This window comes from Apodemus sylvaticus, chromosome 9, assembly GCF_947179515.1.
Source record: "Apodemus sylvaticus chromosome 9, mApoSyl1.1, whole genome shotgun sequence".
NCBI classification, from domain to species: domain Eukaryota; kingdom Metazoa; phylum Chordata; class Mammalia; order Rodentia; family Muridae; genus Apodemus; species Apodemus sylvaticus.
In genome coordinates, this window is record NC_067480.1 from 59,533,382 (window position 1) to 59,550,507 (window position 17,126).

A 17,126-nucleotide genomic window follows, 5' to 3' on the forward strand; every position below is an offset into this window, starting at 1 on the left:
AGACAAAGGAACTTTTTAGTCAATCCCAATTGTTCATTACAAGGATGTTTTACTTGTTCTCCTGGCCCTAATGTGATTAAGATGGGAGGAGAAGTCAAAAAGAGACAGGGCTATGGCTGAAGAGATGGCTCAGCAGTTAAGAGCAGTCATTGTTCTTGCAGAGGACCAGAGCCCACATCAAGTTCCTCATAGAGGCTTCAAACTCAAGTTTCAAAGGATTCAATGCCCTCTGACCTCTACAGACACTTGCAAGCACATGCTACACATAAATTCACAGAGGCACACATACATATACATAAAAATAAACTTAAAAGGGGCAGCATAAGGTCAACAGTTAAGGGAGAAATGACTCATCTGAGTTTACTTTGTCCACACTGGACATGATACTACCTGAGGACCCAGCTATACCACTCCTGGACATATACCCAGAAGATGCTCCAACATGTAATAAGGGCACATGCTTCACTGTGTTCATAGCAGCCATATTTATAATAGCCAGAAGCTGGAAAGAGCCCATATGTCCCTCAACAGAGGAATGGATACAGAAAATGTGGTACATTTACACAATGGAGTGCTACTCAGCTATTAAAAACAATGACTTCATGAAATTCACAGGCAAATGGTTGGAACTAGAAAGTGTCATCCTGAGTGAGGTAACCCAATCACAAAATAACACACATAGTATGTACTCATTGATAAGTGGATATTAGCCCAAAAGTTCAAAATACCCAAGATTCAATTCACAGACCTTATGAAGCCTAAGAAGGAAGACCAACATGTGGATGCTTCAGTGCTTTTTAGAAGGGTGAATAAATTACTCATAGGAGGAAATTTGGAGACAAAGTGTGGAGCAGACACTGAAGAAAAGGCCATCCAGAGACTGCCACACCTGGGGCTCCATCCCATATACAGTCACCAAACCTGGACACTATCGTGGATGCCAGGAAGTGCTTGTTGATAGAAGCCTGATATGGCTGTCTCCTTTGAGGCTCTGCCAGAGCCTGACAGAGAGGCAGATGCTCACAGCCAACCTTTGGACTGAATGTGGGGATCCCTGATGGAGGAGTTGGAGAAGTATTGAAGGAGCTGAGGGGGTTTGCAGCCCCATGGAGAGAGCAACAGTGTGAATAGGCCAGATTCCACAAGAGCTCCCAGGGACTGGACCACTAACCAAAAAATACACATGGAGGGACCCATGGGAAAGAAAACAAAGAGAGATCATATTTACATGTTAGAGTGAGCCCATGCCTAGTTCCCTAATTTAAGGAGAAAAGACAGTGGTTGATTGGGAGCTTCCGGGGTTAAGTGGAGTAGTTATGCTTTTTTGATTAAGGAATACATAGCAGAAAGGAAAGGGGGGAGAGAGAGCACTGATCTAACAGCAGTCAATGGGCCGTGTTGTACATTCCCTCTAATGTGGAAAGACATCATGAACAGAAATGTTGCTGTTATAGGAAAATAGAATTCATGTAACCAGGTCTAACAACACAGAAGCCACCAACCTAAGATCTTAGGGCAAGTTCTTAAAGGTAAACATTGAAAATACTACCCATTGACTGCCCTGTCAGCCACAGCCTTCTTCTTCCCTTTCTACCTCCAACACAGTGTCTTCCAGCTCACTTGAAATTGAAGATGAACTGGATATCTGTTGAGAGGTCTCTGGGCTTTTTTTTTTTTTTTTTTTTTTTTTTTGAGAAAAGCCAGAAATGGTGTTGGGGGCTCCCAACATCTCATATGTGGACTACTTTGTAACTTTGAAAGGAAGGATGAAGAAATCCAGGAGGTGCTAGTGCTGCCATTGTTGACCTACTGACATCACTGAAGTGCCAGAAGCTACCTCTTCTTGTCTTGCCAGTATGCAATAGAAATAAAGCTCTATTTAGTTAAACTGCTTTCTTTGAGGCTTTCTGACATTTAGCAATTGAGAGAATTTTAATTTACACAATTATCTTTGTTTCCCAAATTCTTATTCTAGCAGAATTCTTGACAGCGTTGATGTTTTGCAAGCGCACACTCTCATGTATTTCCACTGCTGTCTTTCTCAGCGACTTTAATTTGCTCAGGGGAATCCCCAAATGAGATATCTAACATAAACTGTGTTTCATAATTACTTTGACAAAGCTAACATCTCTTTGGACATTACCTATGGACACTTGTAACAGTGCTAGATGGAGAAGCAGTGGCTCAGTGGCATTCAAAATTTTGCTTATCCAAGAACAGAACATAAATTATTTTGTGAGAGCTAAATAATTTTTTTTTTGTGCACACACAGTTACTTGTTACTGTGACAAAATACCAGACGGGAAGCAATTTAGGAGAGGAAGGGTTTGATCAGCTTTTACAGCTCATCAAGGCAGGGAAGGCATTGTGACAGGAGTATGAGCCAGCTGATCATGTGTCAGCCATAGAATGAAAGCAGAGATAGACAGGAAGTGTGTACAGGTAAGAGCTTCAAGGAACACCCTCCAGTAGCTCACTTCTTCCAACAACCTTCCAGGACTGCTGCTAGCTTGGGACCAAGTGTCCAAACAGGTGAGTCATCATGTGGGGAGACATCAAACCACATTTAGAGAAAGGGATGGGAAGGCAGGCCTTGGGCCCAAGAAGACCACGTTCACCATTCTGCTGCTCAGCTTCACATCCATGTTAGGAATCAGTAGCAGATTCCGGTACAACATGCGCTGGCTCTCATGGTCCCAAGATATCCCAAAGACCTTTCCTAGAGAGAAAGTCATTGCCCTGGAGTTTTGCTCAAGACTCAGCTTGGCCATGCCTGGGCTTCCAGAATTTTCACTCTCTCAGCTTCTCCTCCATTAACACATCACTTTTTTGTGATATTTCCGATAACTCAAAGTTAAGGTCTTTTTATATCTTTGCATTCTTACCAAGTATATCTTGTAACAACAAAAAATCGCCAATATTTTCCTATATGGTTTTCTTACAGTCAAATATGCATGTGTACATACCTACAGTCATACGTTTCTGTGTTCTTATATGGAAATATGAAAGGTTTTCTTATAGGAAGTAAATCAATCTTCCAACTTAATGAAGTATATAGGCTTCTTCTCCTTAGAATGTATTACTCGGGAGACTTTTAAAACACTTCCAGTGGGAACAACAACCATAAACATGGCCAGAATCAAATGAATAATCCTTCATGTATAGGCTTATGCCAAACCTACACTGTAGTCTACCCTTAGAATAAGAAAAAAAGGGGGGGATTATTTTATAATTAGTTCAGAGGATTCCACCCTCTGTGGTTCGCCGCAGGAATTTAAATTTAGCGATTATAATACCCCTTTGAAAGACCAAAGGAAAGATATATGCTAATTATCTCGATATTTCTAGCCAGATTGTAAAATGCAATTGGGTCACCAATTACGCAGTTGCAAGTGTACAATCAGCCTAGTTATACAGAATGACAAATACAAAATATATTGGTGGAAATTATAAGGCAGACTTACTGAACAAATAAGACAATAGATTCTGTTTTATAATGTATACCCCAATCCCTTCAGTCTGTAAATCAGTAATCACACATGAACCTATACAATTCTTTGTTTTTCTCTGGTTTCACCCTTGAAACCTTGGTTATTTCATACCTAAATTTCATAATTTGTATAACTGAATTAACTGTTTATATTGTCTTGCTCAAAGTCAAATTTTCTGGATAAAATATTACAGCGTATTTCTTCCTTTGAAGTTAGTTGTTAGCCCAATTGAATGGGAACGTGATTAGGTTCTAAACTGAGAGATGCACAAAAAGGCCTCTGGAGTAAATGAATATTTAAGTAATCACAGACTAAAGACCATTGAAAACAAGTTTAAAGGGAGAGAAAGCGCCTGGCCATTTACCGAGAGGCCTTTTTGGCTGCTGTAACCTGTGTGAATATCAACTGCTTCTTTCTCTTCCAGAAACAGCCGCCATCAGATGTTTGCCTCTTTGATTCATTCTGGTCCTAATTCATTTAACACTAATGATTAAGCATGAGACACTGCAAATGAACCTGTCTCCTTTCTTCCCAGAAGTTGAGTGATTACTCTGGCCAGTGGCTGGGACTTTTATATTACTAAATTTGTTAGAGATTTAATTACTTTGGCTTTCCTCCAGTATTCCTGAACAAACATGACAAACAACCCCACAATATTGGATCTAAATAGTCAGCCTCATTCTCAACTCTCTTTACAGGATGTGTTGTTACTGAATGGGTGTTTGTGTGTCTATGTGAAAAGTATTGCCTGTGGCTATGTCTGTGTTCTGAGATATGTAATACATAAAGGTTAAAAAAAAATAAAGAATGTTAAAGGACCCACCATGAGTCAGGAGGTAGATGTGGCTCTTGTAGCCATGCTGTTTCATGAACTTAACATGATTAGTCTGCAAATGAAGTTCCACTCTCCTTGGGCAGGTGAGGGAGCAGAGACTTAGTCAGGTTACCTCCCAAAGCTATCTCTACTGAGCAGGTCCTGGGATTCGCCCGCACCCAGATTTCCCGACTACTAATGCATGTCTTCCTGTCATCCTCCTGCCTACTAGCTTTTCTTCCTTCCTGCCTTGTAAAAGTATTCTAAAAATGCATTTCAAAAAGACACTTGTCATTTATTCTTTGCCTTTTGATCATACTAAAATGGAACTAAATTTTCCAGGAATCATTTTAAAACTATAGAAAGTGTGGAACCTGATCATTCTTTGAAAAATAGATACATTTTAATTGATGAATTGCATGGTTGAAAACTGAAAATACATCACGAAATCAATGAAATCTGTAGCATAATATTCTACATTGCAATATGTGTTGTGGTATACAATGTGGCATGTGTTAGAGATGTGTGCATGTCTCTATACTCCGCCATCTCTACTGTACACAAATAGGTATTGTACGGCCTACTTCTATCTACAGGTGATTTGCTACACTTGAATCAGAGATTGGTTAGTGTTGGTCTTCTTTAATCACAATGTGTGATAAGGATCTGATTAGCATGGTTCTCATTGGAAGAATTTCTCCAGGCGGTGTGATCAGCACTTGCTCTGAGGCAAGAAATGCCTGACTCATCCAAGGAGCTGAGAGTCTCCAGGAGAGTCACCTCCAGAAAGAGGTGAGGGGAGAAGAGAGTGGTGTGGGCAAAGTTGACTTAAGCTTAGTTTTTCCCTCAGGGGCAAGGAGCTCCTCTTCCTAGAGATTTAAGGCTGGTTTTGACATAATCATATTTCATGTTTTAAAGATCTTCTAACGGGCGTGTTGTGGAGGACGTGTTGATAAGGATTAGATCTAAGAAGTGCTATGTAGGAACATGGTTCCAAGGATCCTGGCAAGAGGATGGGGATGTGGGGCTGAGAGAAAATGATGGATTCCAACAAAATCTGATAGACTGAACTGATAAAGTCTCCTGGTTATTTGGGTGTGCCCCACGGGGGAAACTGTTCAGGATCACGTTCAGGGTTTCCCTTTCAAGTGAATTTCTATAGTTGTCAACTTCGTAACACAGAGTACAAGGATGGAGGAGCAGGTTATGGACAAGATGGTTCAGTTTGTCTGGTGGTGTTGGAATTCTGGCTTTTGGAAAGCACAAAAACATAAATCTAGGTGTTGTCTGCAAGAAAACAGGATGGTGAGCTCAGATTAAGGAAGAATTGAGCTGAAAACACAGTTCAGGCCTGGATTTCTGTCATATCCTCTTCAATAGGATCCCACAAGGAGGGAAACTGTGGAAGGGAGTGCTTGGAGGAACTATGAGAAGATAAAGCATCTGTTCTCACAGAACATCTGCCGTTCCTAGCCAGAGAGGAAAAGCCGCTTCACTGGGTATGTGAGGTACGTGCTGACATGCAAGGGCTGCTGGTCTTTCTCTGTTGCTATCCATATAGCCCTCCCTATCCATGAAGTCTTAGCATCTAGTTCTTTCCTTGTTATGGAAATCCCTTGATAGACTAAGGTATATTCATGCAAAAGTGAAAATGACTAGGTGTAAACTATCCCCAGAAACAGAAGACCTTTCTCCAAGTGTCCAGAGAAGCACTGGAGATCTCTCATGCTCTCACACAGCCTTACCATGCTCTCTGTAACCCCTCTCCCCATCTCTGTTATGTCACTGCACAACATGTGTGAGCTGTCAAAATACATGTGAAAAGTTAAAGAAAGGCCAACTCTATCAACTGACCAGAAGGATCTTTCTCTTAGAAAGGTTAGAAGTGGGAACAACTTTGTATACATGTACATTGCACAGAGTTACCCTCTGAACCAAGTAATTGCTATCTTGGAAATTCAAATGTGCCACTTGCAAAAGATTACTCTAGCTTGTTGACTATTTTCATGCCCTCATAGAGGGCTGGGGAGGGTCATGAGACCCTCTCCCTACCACCTGCTATATACCATGCTGTGTTAATTACATTGGCTTTGGAAGGGCTAGACTATATAAGGTTATGGCAGGCTACCAGTGTTGGTAAAAAACTTTCTACTGTGGCTTTTTTTGTGGGGAGCATCTTAAGAGACTCTAACAAGCCTGAGCATGGTAAACACGGCTCTGGCAGGTCTTGCCTTTCTCCCCTATTCCATCTGCCTCGCTAAAACTCTCAGATTATAGCCACCATGGTCTATTCCCTTATTTGGCCATTTCCTCCCACTAAGGAGGATTACCAAAGTCCAGCTATCAAAGTGTTGAAGTCCAGCAATCAAAACCCCCTTTTGGATGCTCCAATTAACATGCCCAATTAAAATTAAACACCTCATCCTAACATGGGACTTCCCTTTTTACCTTTATAAACTGCCATTTGCCTATGATCCCTGTCTGTTTCATCTCTATCCAGAGGCAGTCCTTTGTTCCTCTGGGACAAATACCTCTTTCCTCCCTCTCTTGTTGCCTTCCCCTTCCCTTGTCCTCTGTCTCCTGTCTTTGTCTCTTAGCCCCTGCCCTTTGTCCCTCTGGGATAGATAAATCTTCTTTGTGCTGAGAATTTGGTCTTGGGGTATCTTGTGTTGAATACCTATCCCTTCTGTAAGGAAGCCTAATAAACTCATTGGTCCCCTGGAGATAACTTTGGTAGAAACGTGGGGCTCATCTTCTCTTTGGAACCTTAGGAGGAGGGTGTAGGTGCTCTTTATGCCTCTCCCTGGGAAGAAGTATTAGCAACAGTGAAATTTATAGAATTATTAGCTAATTTGTTATGACATACCTAACCTTTGAATGTAATTAACCCTATTGCATTCTCTAAATGAGGGGTGTTCTGTATTAGTTTTGAACTTACAGTAAAAGCCAGTGAATTAAATTAAAAATTCTCTCACTGTTCTCTAGCTTTCCTCAGTGTAAACTTTATTGTCCAAATACCAAGCATTTTTGAGTTGCAATCTGAAAGTCTACCTGGAAATGGCAGTAAAGGTCATTTCAAGCACATTGAAGAAATGTGTCACTGAATGCTGCTTCGTGGCTTGGAAAAATATTGCTTGGATATAGTACACCTGTAATCTCATAGTAAATTCTTCGCCTATGCTTTGAATAACTTTTGTTTGTGTGCACATATTCTTGTATGTGCATTTATGGCTGTGAGCCTGCAAGTGTAAATGCTTGAGATTAACATCAGGAGCCTTCCTAGATCGCTGTCTAGCTTATTCATCAAGGCCGGGTCCTCAGCCAAGCCCAGAGGTAGCCCATAGCAGCTAGCTTCCTCCTGTAATCCTGTCTCTACCTTCCTAGTAGCAGAACTACAGGCAGGCTGCCACACCCACTGAGCATATATGTGGGTTCTGGGGAACTAGAGCCCAGGAACTTTCTTTGGTGAGCCATTTCCCAGCCCTCTACCTTATTCTATGAGACAAAGGCTCTTGCTGAACTTGGAGTTGAAGGTTTGGCCAGCCTGGCCAGTGAATCCCAAGATCCAGAGAACCAGGCCGCCTTGTGTGGTTGCTGGGAATCTGGCCTCTGGGCCTCCCTCATGCTTATAGAAGGCGCGTCACTGTCTCCTCAGCGCACGATGACAGGTTTTGAATGTATAATTCTCACATGATAAATAAACCCACTTGAAGATTTAAAATTTATGTTGGTATTTTTGTTTATTCACAGGCTTATGTAACCAACAACGCTAATTCCAGAGCGTAACATCCTCCCCAATGAGAAATCCAGCATTTGCTACTAAACGTGTTTACTGTAAACCTTCTTAGCCTGTGACAACCACTAATTTATTGTCTATCACTGTGGAGCAGCCCATTCTAGACATCTCATACAAATGAAATCCTAAAATGTGACTGGCTTCTTTCCCTCAGTATATTAGCATTTATCAGTGGTAGAGCCTAAATCAACATTTGCTTTACTTTGTCTTGTTGAATAATATTTTCTGTATACAGATATATCCCATATTGTTTATCCTTAGTTGTTAGATATTTGACTCATTTCTACGTTTTGGTCAAAAACAAATACTGTTTAATCAGGGTCATTTATGTACATGTTTTTGTGGGAATGCATGCTCTCAATTCTTTTGGTCATATACGGAAAAGAAGAATTGTAAGGTATATGGTAATCGACTGACTGACACATTGTTTTCTGGTTTACATCCATGTTAACAGTAAACCTAAAGATACAATGTTCTCCCTGCCTGTGTGTGTGTGTGTGTGTGTGTGTCCTAGTGTTGGGCAGTGACATCTCTGCATCATTTTAATGTGCCTTTTCAAGATGACATATGTTCTTTAGGTTTTTTCAAGCAGTTATTGACATTTGTATATATTCTTTGGAGAAATGACTTCAAATATTTTGTCAAATTTTAAATGGAATAGTTTCATTTTTATTATGTTTTGTGGAAGTTGTGTATATATTCCACATACAGGCAAGCCTCCACAAAGCCTTCAGGGCCTTCATCAAAGAAAAGAAATATTAGATGAAAGATATCTGATTTGGGCATGAAGGTGTGTGTGTGTGTGTGTGTAAGATAATTAATGCCTTTCAGATACAGTTTGATCACAGTTTAGCAGGAAAATCTACTCATCCCTTGCAAAAACAAAGCATCTTAAAAGTGTGAAACTATACAAAATATAGAGACTCTTTGGCAAATTCTGACATGTTCTTGCATTAAGTACTATTGTCTTCAGAAAGGACACGGTGTACTATCTCCTCAACCTTGGGTTATCAGCATGAGTGGGGGAAGCTCCACAGGTGTAATACAGTTTCACCTGCATCTAGAAACACATATGAGTATGAATATGAAAAGATGCATCCATGCTGTGCTTGGGGGGTGTCCCCACAGTCACGTCAAAGGCTTGGTCACCAGCCTGTGACACTATCAGGACGTGGCAGAACAGTGGAAAGCAGTTGGGTCACTGGGGACATGGGGCCTGGCCTCTTCCTCAGTCCTTACCACTTGCTGTCATAAGGCAACAGGCCTGCTCAGAAAGATGTTACCCGATACCCCAAGTACAGGACAAGTGACAGTACACTGAAGCTCTGAATTATATGCCAAATATACCTTCCCAAATTGTAAGCTGATTGTCTCAGGGAATTTTCCTACAGGAGCAGAAAGCTGACTCTCTGATCCAGTTTTCTGTTTCTGTGACAAATACTTGGGAGAAACAATTAAGTGGTAGGGGAGAGCTTATTTCCTGTGTGGTTTCAGCCTGTGGAGAGCTGGATAGGTGACTTGAGGTCTGAGGCAAGACAGTATGATGGTAACAAGAAGATTCAGGATATTTGTCCCCCCTCATGATGCTCAAAAAGCAGAAAGAGAGAACAATGGCTGAATCTAGGGACAAGATATAACTCTCAAATGCACACCTCCTAGGGCATATTTCCTCCAATGAGGCCTACTTCTGAATTCTACTTCCTAATAATGCTATTGGATTATGACTCTAGCAGTGGACTAATTCTTGAAGATAGAACTCTTGTAACCCCATCAATTTCCAAATGAACACTACTGCATTACAGACTGTGATGTCTCCTTCTCCTGTAGAGACAATTTTCCCCTAGATAGAGCTTCAACCCAGACCAAAGAAACCATTGCACCCAGCTTGAGGAGAGTGAAGCAACAATTTTAACTGGAGTTTCTTTCAGGTGTGGTGAGTGTGAAATTATTTACAGGAACATGAGCAATGGTCAGCCAGTTGTGCCACTGAAGGAAATGTACAGGTCTCAGGGGACATTTCACATATAGGCCAGAACACAGAGGAGCCCAGGAATTACTTCAGTCATATAACCTGGATTCCACTGTGTGGATTTTTTTTCCAGGCTTTACAATTATCTATGATGAAGAAGTATTTTCTTTTATAACCAGGCATTTTACTACAGAGGTGGAAAATTGTCTCAGCAGGAGCATAAAAATTGTAAAATTAAAATAATAGATTATCTTTAAACATCTGTGATGGTTTGGAAAGCCTGAGACGGTGTTTCATGACATTGTATTATATCTGTTAAAATAAAGTCAGGAAATTAAAGTCATCTTCCCTCCATAGCCATTTATCTTGGACTGCATCTCTTCAAGTGTTTAAGTTGCTTCTTGGAGGGCAGCTTGGAAAACTGAGGTACATTTCCTTGTTCAGAAACAATACTTTGTGGAACTGGAGCACCCCGTTCATTTTCCAAGATCTGGAAAATCCTGATGAAAGACCAGTTTTGTTTTCTTACTGTTTTTCTTGCTTCGTGTATCTTTAAAAGAGAGGCTCATAAGTCTTTGAAAACATTTTTTGTGCCATAAAATTTCCTGCACCATGTTTTCCTGAGTCTGAGGATATCCCCGCGAAGCAGGCAAACAGTGAATCTTTGGCCACAGTTCTTGCAATTGCTGTCATTTCAAGACAAACCACTAATTTCGGAGGAATTCACTTGGAGCTAAAAACGATGCCTTTGCAGGAGACTCTTTGAGCCTTCTCCCAGATTTTCCTTGTTTGGAATGCTCCTCAGACACTAGTCCTCCCTGCTCTCTGTGTGAATGTATTTTGAGACAAAGCTACTTCTGAGAAACAGAATGTTCTGGTGGGTTTGGCTCCACAGCACCACAGAGATGCTGGCACTGGGCTGCAGACACACATCCAGAAGTGCTGTTTGCAATTGTGATAGCAATCTTACTAAAAATAAGGGCTTTTTTCCCCCCCAGTTCAGAGAGGTGTGGGTAGAAGACAGGCTGCCGCTGTCCTCAGTCTCCCAAAGGCCTTTCATTTCCTGTTGGGTGTTGATGTTTCAAAGCCTCCATATGAATTATGGGAATGTCCATAAATATTTTTTCACTTCAGTTTTTGTTCTTAGCAGAGAGTATTGTCTGTAGTTATCATTTTTCTAAATTATATCTTTTCAAAATCTGAAACATGAACCTTTGCTTTCTTTTCTTTTTTTTCTTTTCTTTTCTTTCTTTCTTTCTTTTTTTTTTTTTTTTGAATCAAATCTTTTTTTCTGCATTGTTCAAGGCTGAGGAACTTTGTGGTGGGATCATGTAACCATGCACCTAGTTGTAGTTCTTAATAACTAGTTCTATTCTAAGATGAGCTGATCCTAAGGGTTTTCCTTTTGAGTAAATTTTCCTGTATTTTTGAGTATTTTTCCTTCAGATAGACATTGTTCTATCTGGTGGGTTTGGTGTCTTGTTTTACCACATAGAAGGGTACCTGTTCCCTTTGCATGGTGCAAAGAGCATGTCTAGTTGTTCCTTGTGTCCAGACAACTCATATCTGGGCTACAGCAATGTTTACAAATTTGGGTGGAGATTTTCATTCAACTTTTAAAGACTATGGTAGCATTTGCATAGTTTTAAGGATAAGAAAAGCATCATGCTATTTGAAGTGGTTCGACTGTGGCCCAGCCCTTATTGGATTCTGTACTTTCCAAGGCTTTATGGAGTCAAGCAAACCTTTCATACTTGTGAGTTAACTCTCACTAATACACGAAAAGGTCACAAGATGAGTGACTTACATGCTAATCAGTTATGGAGGATGGATGTCCAAGACCAAAGTCAACTCAGTTCCTGATTTTTAGACAGATTGTCTTCGTATTGTATCTTTACATGGTGAGAGAGCCTCATCTCTTTCTCCTCCTATGGAGGTTTTGTCTTTATCACCTGCAAAGACCCAGAACTCCAAATGCCGTCACTGGAGACTTTAACCCATGAATTCTGAGGCAGACTAAAAATTCAGTCCATAGTAGTAGACAATACAGAGCAGATGCACCTCAAGGCTCCCTGACTACCAGAGCTACTGTCCTGTCCTTAATGACTCACCCACACATATCTGTTTACAGTTCTCAACCTTTCCACCATCTTTTCCTGGAGCAAGCTTAACATTTAGCCATTTTCCCTTGTGTGACCCCTACTTGTGTATTATACAAACTGTCTATAGAGAAGCAGTGGAAACCTGTGCTTTGACAGTACCTTCAAAAACATTTCATTTGCTGTTATAATTATATTGATAAAAACTAAATGAATGCCTTTTTTAACCAAAAGATTCTATTAATAATAAGGTGAATTTTCATATTTGTTTAACAATATTTAGGAGTTTATATTTAAGAAACATGTTTTACAGATTTCTTACTGAAAAAACATTCTATTTCACTTTATTGTTTTTTAATTAAAATAGAAAATGCATGTATCATAGAAAGTGCAAGAAAATAAAATCAATTAAAATCTATAAGGTATTCATGGAGTTTTAGTTAACACATTGCAAGGATATTCTAGCCACAAAATATCCTAACACGCATTATTTTCAATAATTCCATCACATAGTGTTTTGAGAGTACTTTTATTAAACCAGTCCTATCATCTTTGCATGTTTCATCTTAAAACTATTCTTTACTGATGACAAGGCAGCTATTATCATTAAAGGTGGATTTTTCATATATTCACAATTATTTCCTTAGAATAATTTCTTGAATGTAGAATTTCAAGGTCAATACATTTTCAATTTTTTTCTTTTAGAAAAAAATGTGTCTTCTACCCATTCCTTTCTGCTGGGGTAGACTCCTAGCTGATCTGCTCCTGTGAAGACACCATATCCTGATCCAGCCTAGAGGATCCTATACACTGAGAGCAGTTGGTAAGAACTCTTCTCCCCTCCAGAGTCCAAGAGCTACTGCTGGGACCCCAGTGGACTCAGAACCCATCACCCACCAAAACCCCTGCCCTCCCAAATTCCACTCTTCTGTCCATTCTGACCCTTCTTCTCAGTCCTTTCTTCTGGGGCAGACTCTTAGTTCATCTGTTCCCATGAAGACACTATATCCTGACCCATCCTAGGGGACCTGCTGCACTCAGAGCAGTAGGACAACAGCTTGACTGCTCCACTGAAGACCCAACAGTCTGAAAGTCTCCCAGGAGATCTACTGCAGCCAGGGAAATAGGTCAGCAGCTTCTTTGCTCTCCTGAAACCCCCCAGTTGGAAGGCCTCACAGATGGTCTGCTACAGTCAATGCTGCAGGCCTGCCAGGAGACCTGAAGCAACCCAGGGACAAAAGAGGCAGACTCTAGACAGTCACCCAGACCAACAAACACCAGGGATATCCAAATGGTGAAAGGCAAGCTCAAGACCATAAGCAACAGAAGCCAAAATACATGGGCATCATCAGAACCCAGTTCTCCCACCACAGCAAGCCCTGAATAGAACAATGCACCTGAAAATCAGAAATCGGTCCTAAAATCCTATCTCATGAAGATAATAGAGTCTTTTAAGAAGGATATTAATAACTCACTAAAAGAAATACAGGAAAACACAGGTAAACAGGTGAAGGAATTGAATAAAGTGATCCAAGACCTAAAAGTAGAAGTAGAAGCAATAAAGAAAACACAAATGGAGGCAAACCTGGAAATGGAAAACCTAGGAAAGAGGTCAGGAATTACAGATTTGAGTATTACCAATTGAATATAAAAGATAGAAGAGAGAACCTCAGGTGTAGAAGATACCATAGAAGAGATTGTCACAACTGTCAAAAAAAATTCAAAACATAAAAAAACTCCTAACCCAAATCATCCAGAAAATTCAGGACACAACAAAAAGACCAAATCTAAGAATAATCAGATTGGAGGAGAATGAAGATTCCCAGCTCAAAGGACCTGAAAATGCCTTCAACAAAATTATAGGAAAAAACTTCTTCAACTTAAAGAAAGAGACGGCTATAAAGGTACAAGAAACCTATAGAACATCAAATAAATGGGAACAGAAAAGAAAATCCTCTTATCACATAATAATCAAAACACTAAATGCACAGAACAAAGAAAGAATATTAAAAACTGCAAGAAAAAAGGGCCAAGTAACATACAAAGGTAGACATATCAGAATTACACCAGTCTATGAAACAACAGAGACTATGAAAGTCGGAAGAGCCTACTAAAGCCCAAAGCACACATTGTACCTCACACAATAATAGTGGGAGACTTCTACACTCCATTCTCATCAATGAACAGATTATGAAACCAGAAACTAAACAGAGACACAGTGAAACTAACAGGAGTTATGAACCAAATGGATTTAACAGATATCTACGGAACATTTCACCCTAAAACAAAAGAATACACCTTCTTCTCAGCACTTCATGGTACCTTCTCCAAAATTGACCATATAATTGGTCACAAAACCCTCATCTGATACAAGAAGATTGAAATAATGTCATGTATCCTATCAAATCACCATAGCTTAAGGCTGGTCTTCAAGAACAGCAAAAACTTCAGAAAGACCACATACACATGGAAACTGAACAACTCTTTACTCAATGATAATCTGGTCAGGGGGGAAATAAGAAAGAAAGTAAAGACTGGAATTTAATGAAAATGTTGACACATCATACCCAAATATATGGGATACAATGAAAGCAGTGCTAAGAGGAAAGTTCATAACACTGAGTGCCCTGGTAAAGAAACTGGAGAGATCTTACACTAACAACTTAACAGCTTGCCTGAGAGCTCTAGAACAAAAAGAAGCAAACTCACCCAAAAGGATTAAAAGGCAGGAAACAGTCAAACTCAGGGCCTAAATCAACCAAATAGAAACAAAGAAAACAATACAAAGAATCAACAAAACCAGAAGCTGGTTCTTTGAGAGAATCACCAAGATAGTCAAGCCCCTAGCCAAAATAACTAAAGGGTGGAGAGGCAACATCCAAATAAACAAAATCAGAAATGAAAAGGGAGACATAACAAAAGAAACAGGAAATTCAAAAAAATCATCAGATTCTACTATACTCAACAAGACTGGAAAATCTAGATGAAATGGGTAGGTTTCTGGACAGATACCACATACCTAAGTTAAATCAAGAACAGGTAAACTATCTAAACAGGCCCATAATGCACCAGGAAATAGAAGTCATTAAAAACCCTCTCAACCAAACAAAGCACAGGGCCATATGTATTTAGTGCATAATTCAACCAGACCTTCAAAGAAGACCTGATACCCATTTTCCTCAAACTATTCCATAAAATAGAAAGAGAAGGAACACTACCTCATTCTGTGAAGCCACAATTACTCTGATACCTAAACCACACAAGGACCCAACCAAAAAAGAACTTCAGACCAATCTCACTTATAAGTATCAATGCAAAAATACTCAATAAAATTCTTGCAAATCAAATCTAACATATCAAAACCATCATTCACCACGATCAAGTAGGTTTCATCCCAGGGATGCAAGGTTGGTTTAATATATGAAAATCCATTAACGTAATACACTATATAAACAAACTCAAAGAAAAAAATCACACGATCATCTCCTTAGATGTAGAAAAATAATTTGACAAAATACAACACCCCTTCATGTTAAAAATATTGGAGAGATCAGGAATTCAAGGCCCATACATAAACATAATAAAAGGAATTTACTGCAAACCAACAGCCAATATCAAATTAAATGGAGACATACTTGAAACAATCCCACTGAAATTGGGGACAAGGATGCCCACTCTCCCCATATCTAGTCAATATAGTACTCGAAGTGCTAACTAGAGCAATAAGACAACAGAAAGAGATCAGGTGATACAAATTGGCAAAGAAGAAATAAAGGTATCACTATTTGCAGATGACATGATAGTATACATAAGTGACTCCAAAAATTCTACCAGAGAACTTCTCCAGCTGATAAACAACTTTAACAAAGTGGTCAAATATAAAATCAACCCAAATAAATCAGTAGCCTTCCTTTATACAAATGATAAACAGGCTGGAAAGAAATTAGGTAAACAACTCCCTTCAAAATAGCCACAAATAATATAAAATATCTTGGGGTTACTCTAACCAAACAAGTGAAAGACCTATATGACAATAACTTCAAGTCTCTCAAGAAAGAAATCAAAGAAGATCTCAGAAAATGGAGAAATCTCCCGTGCTCACAGATTAGCAGAATTAACATAGCAAAAATAGCCATCCTACTAAAGGCAATCTATAGATTCAATGCAATTCCCATCAAAATCCCAACACAATTCTTCCAAGACATGCAAAGAGCAATTCTAAAATTCATCTGGAAAGGCAAAAAACCCAGAGTAATGAAAACAATTCTTAATAAAAGAACGACTGGGGAATCACAATTCCTGACTGAAAGCTTTGCTACAGAGCAGTAGTGATTAAAATTGCATGGTATTGGTACAGAGACTGACATGTAGTTCAATGGAATAGAACTGAAGATCCAGAAATAAAACCACACACTTAAAGACACTTGATCTTTGACAAAGAACCCAAAATATACAATGGAAACAAGAGAAAGCATCTTCAATAAATGGTGCTGGCCTAATTGGCTGTCTGTATGTAGAAAATAGAAATGAAAATAGACCCATATTTGTCACCTTGCACAAAGCTCAAGTCCAAGTAGATCAAGGACCTCAATATAAAACCAGATACACTGAATCTAATAGAAGAGAAGGTGGGAAAGAGCCTTGAACTTGTTGGCACAGTGAGAAATTTCCTAAACAGAATTCCAAAGGCTCTGGCTCTAAGATCAAGAATTGATAAATGGGACCTCATGAAACTGGGAAGCTTCTGTCAGGAGAAGGACAGAGTCAATAGGACAAATTGGCAACCTACAGATTGGGAAAAAAATCTTTACTAACCCCATATCCAATAGAGGGCTAATATCCAAAATATATAATGAACTCAAGAAGGTAATCACGAAAAAAAAAAACCAAGCAACCCAATCAAAAAATGGTGTATAGAACTAAACCAAGAATTCACAGCAGAGATATCTCAAATGGC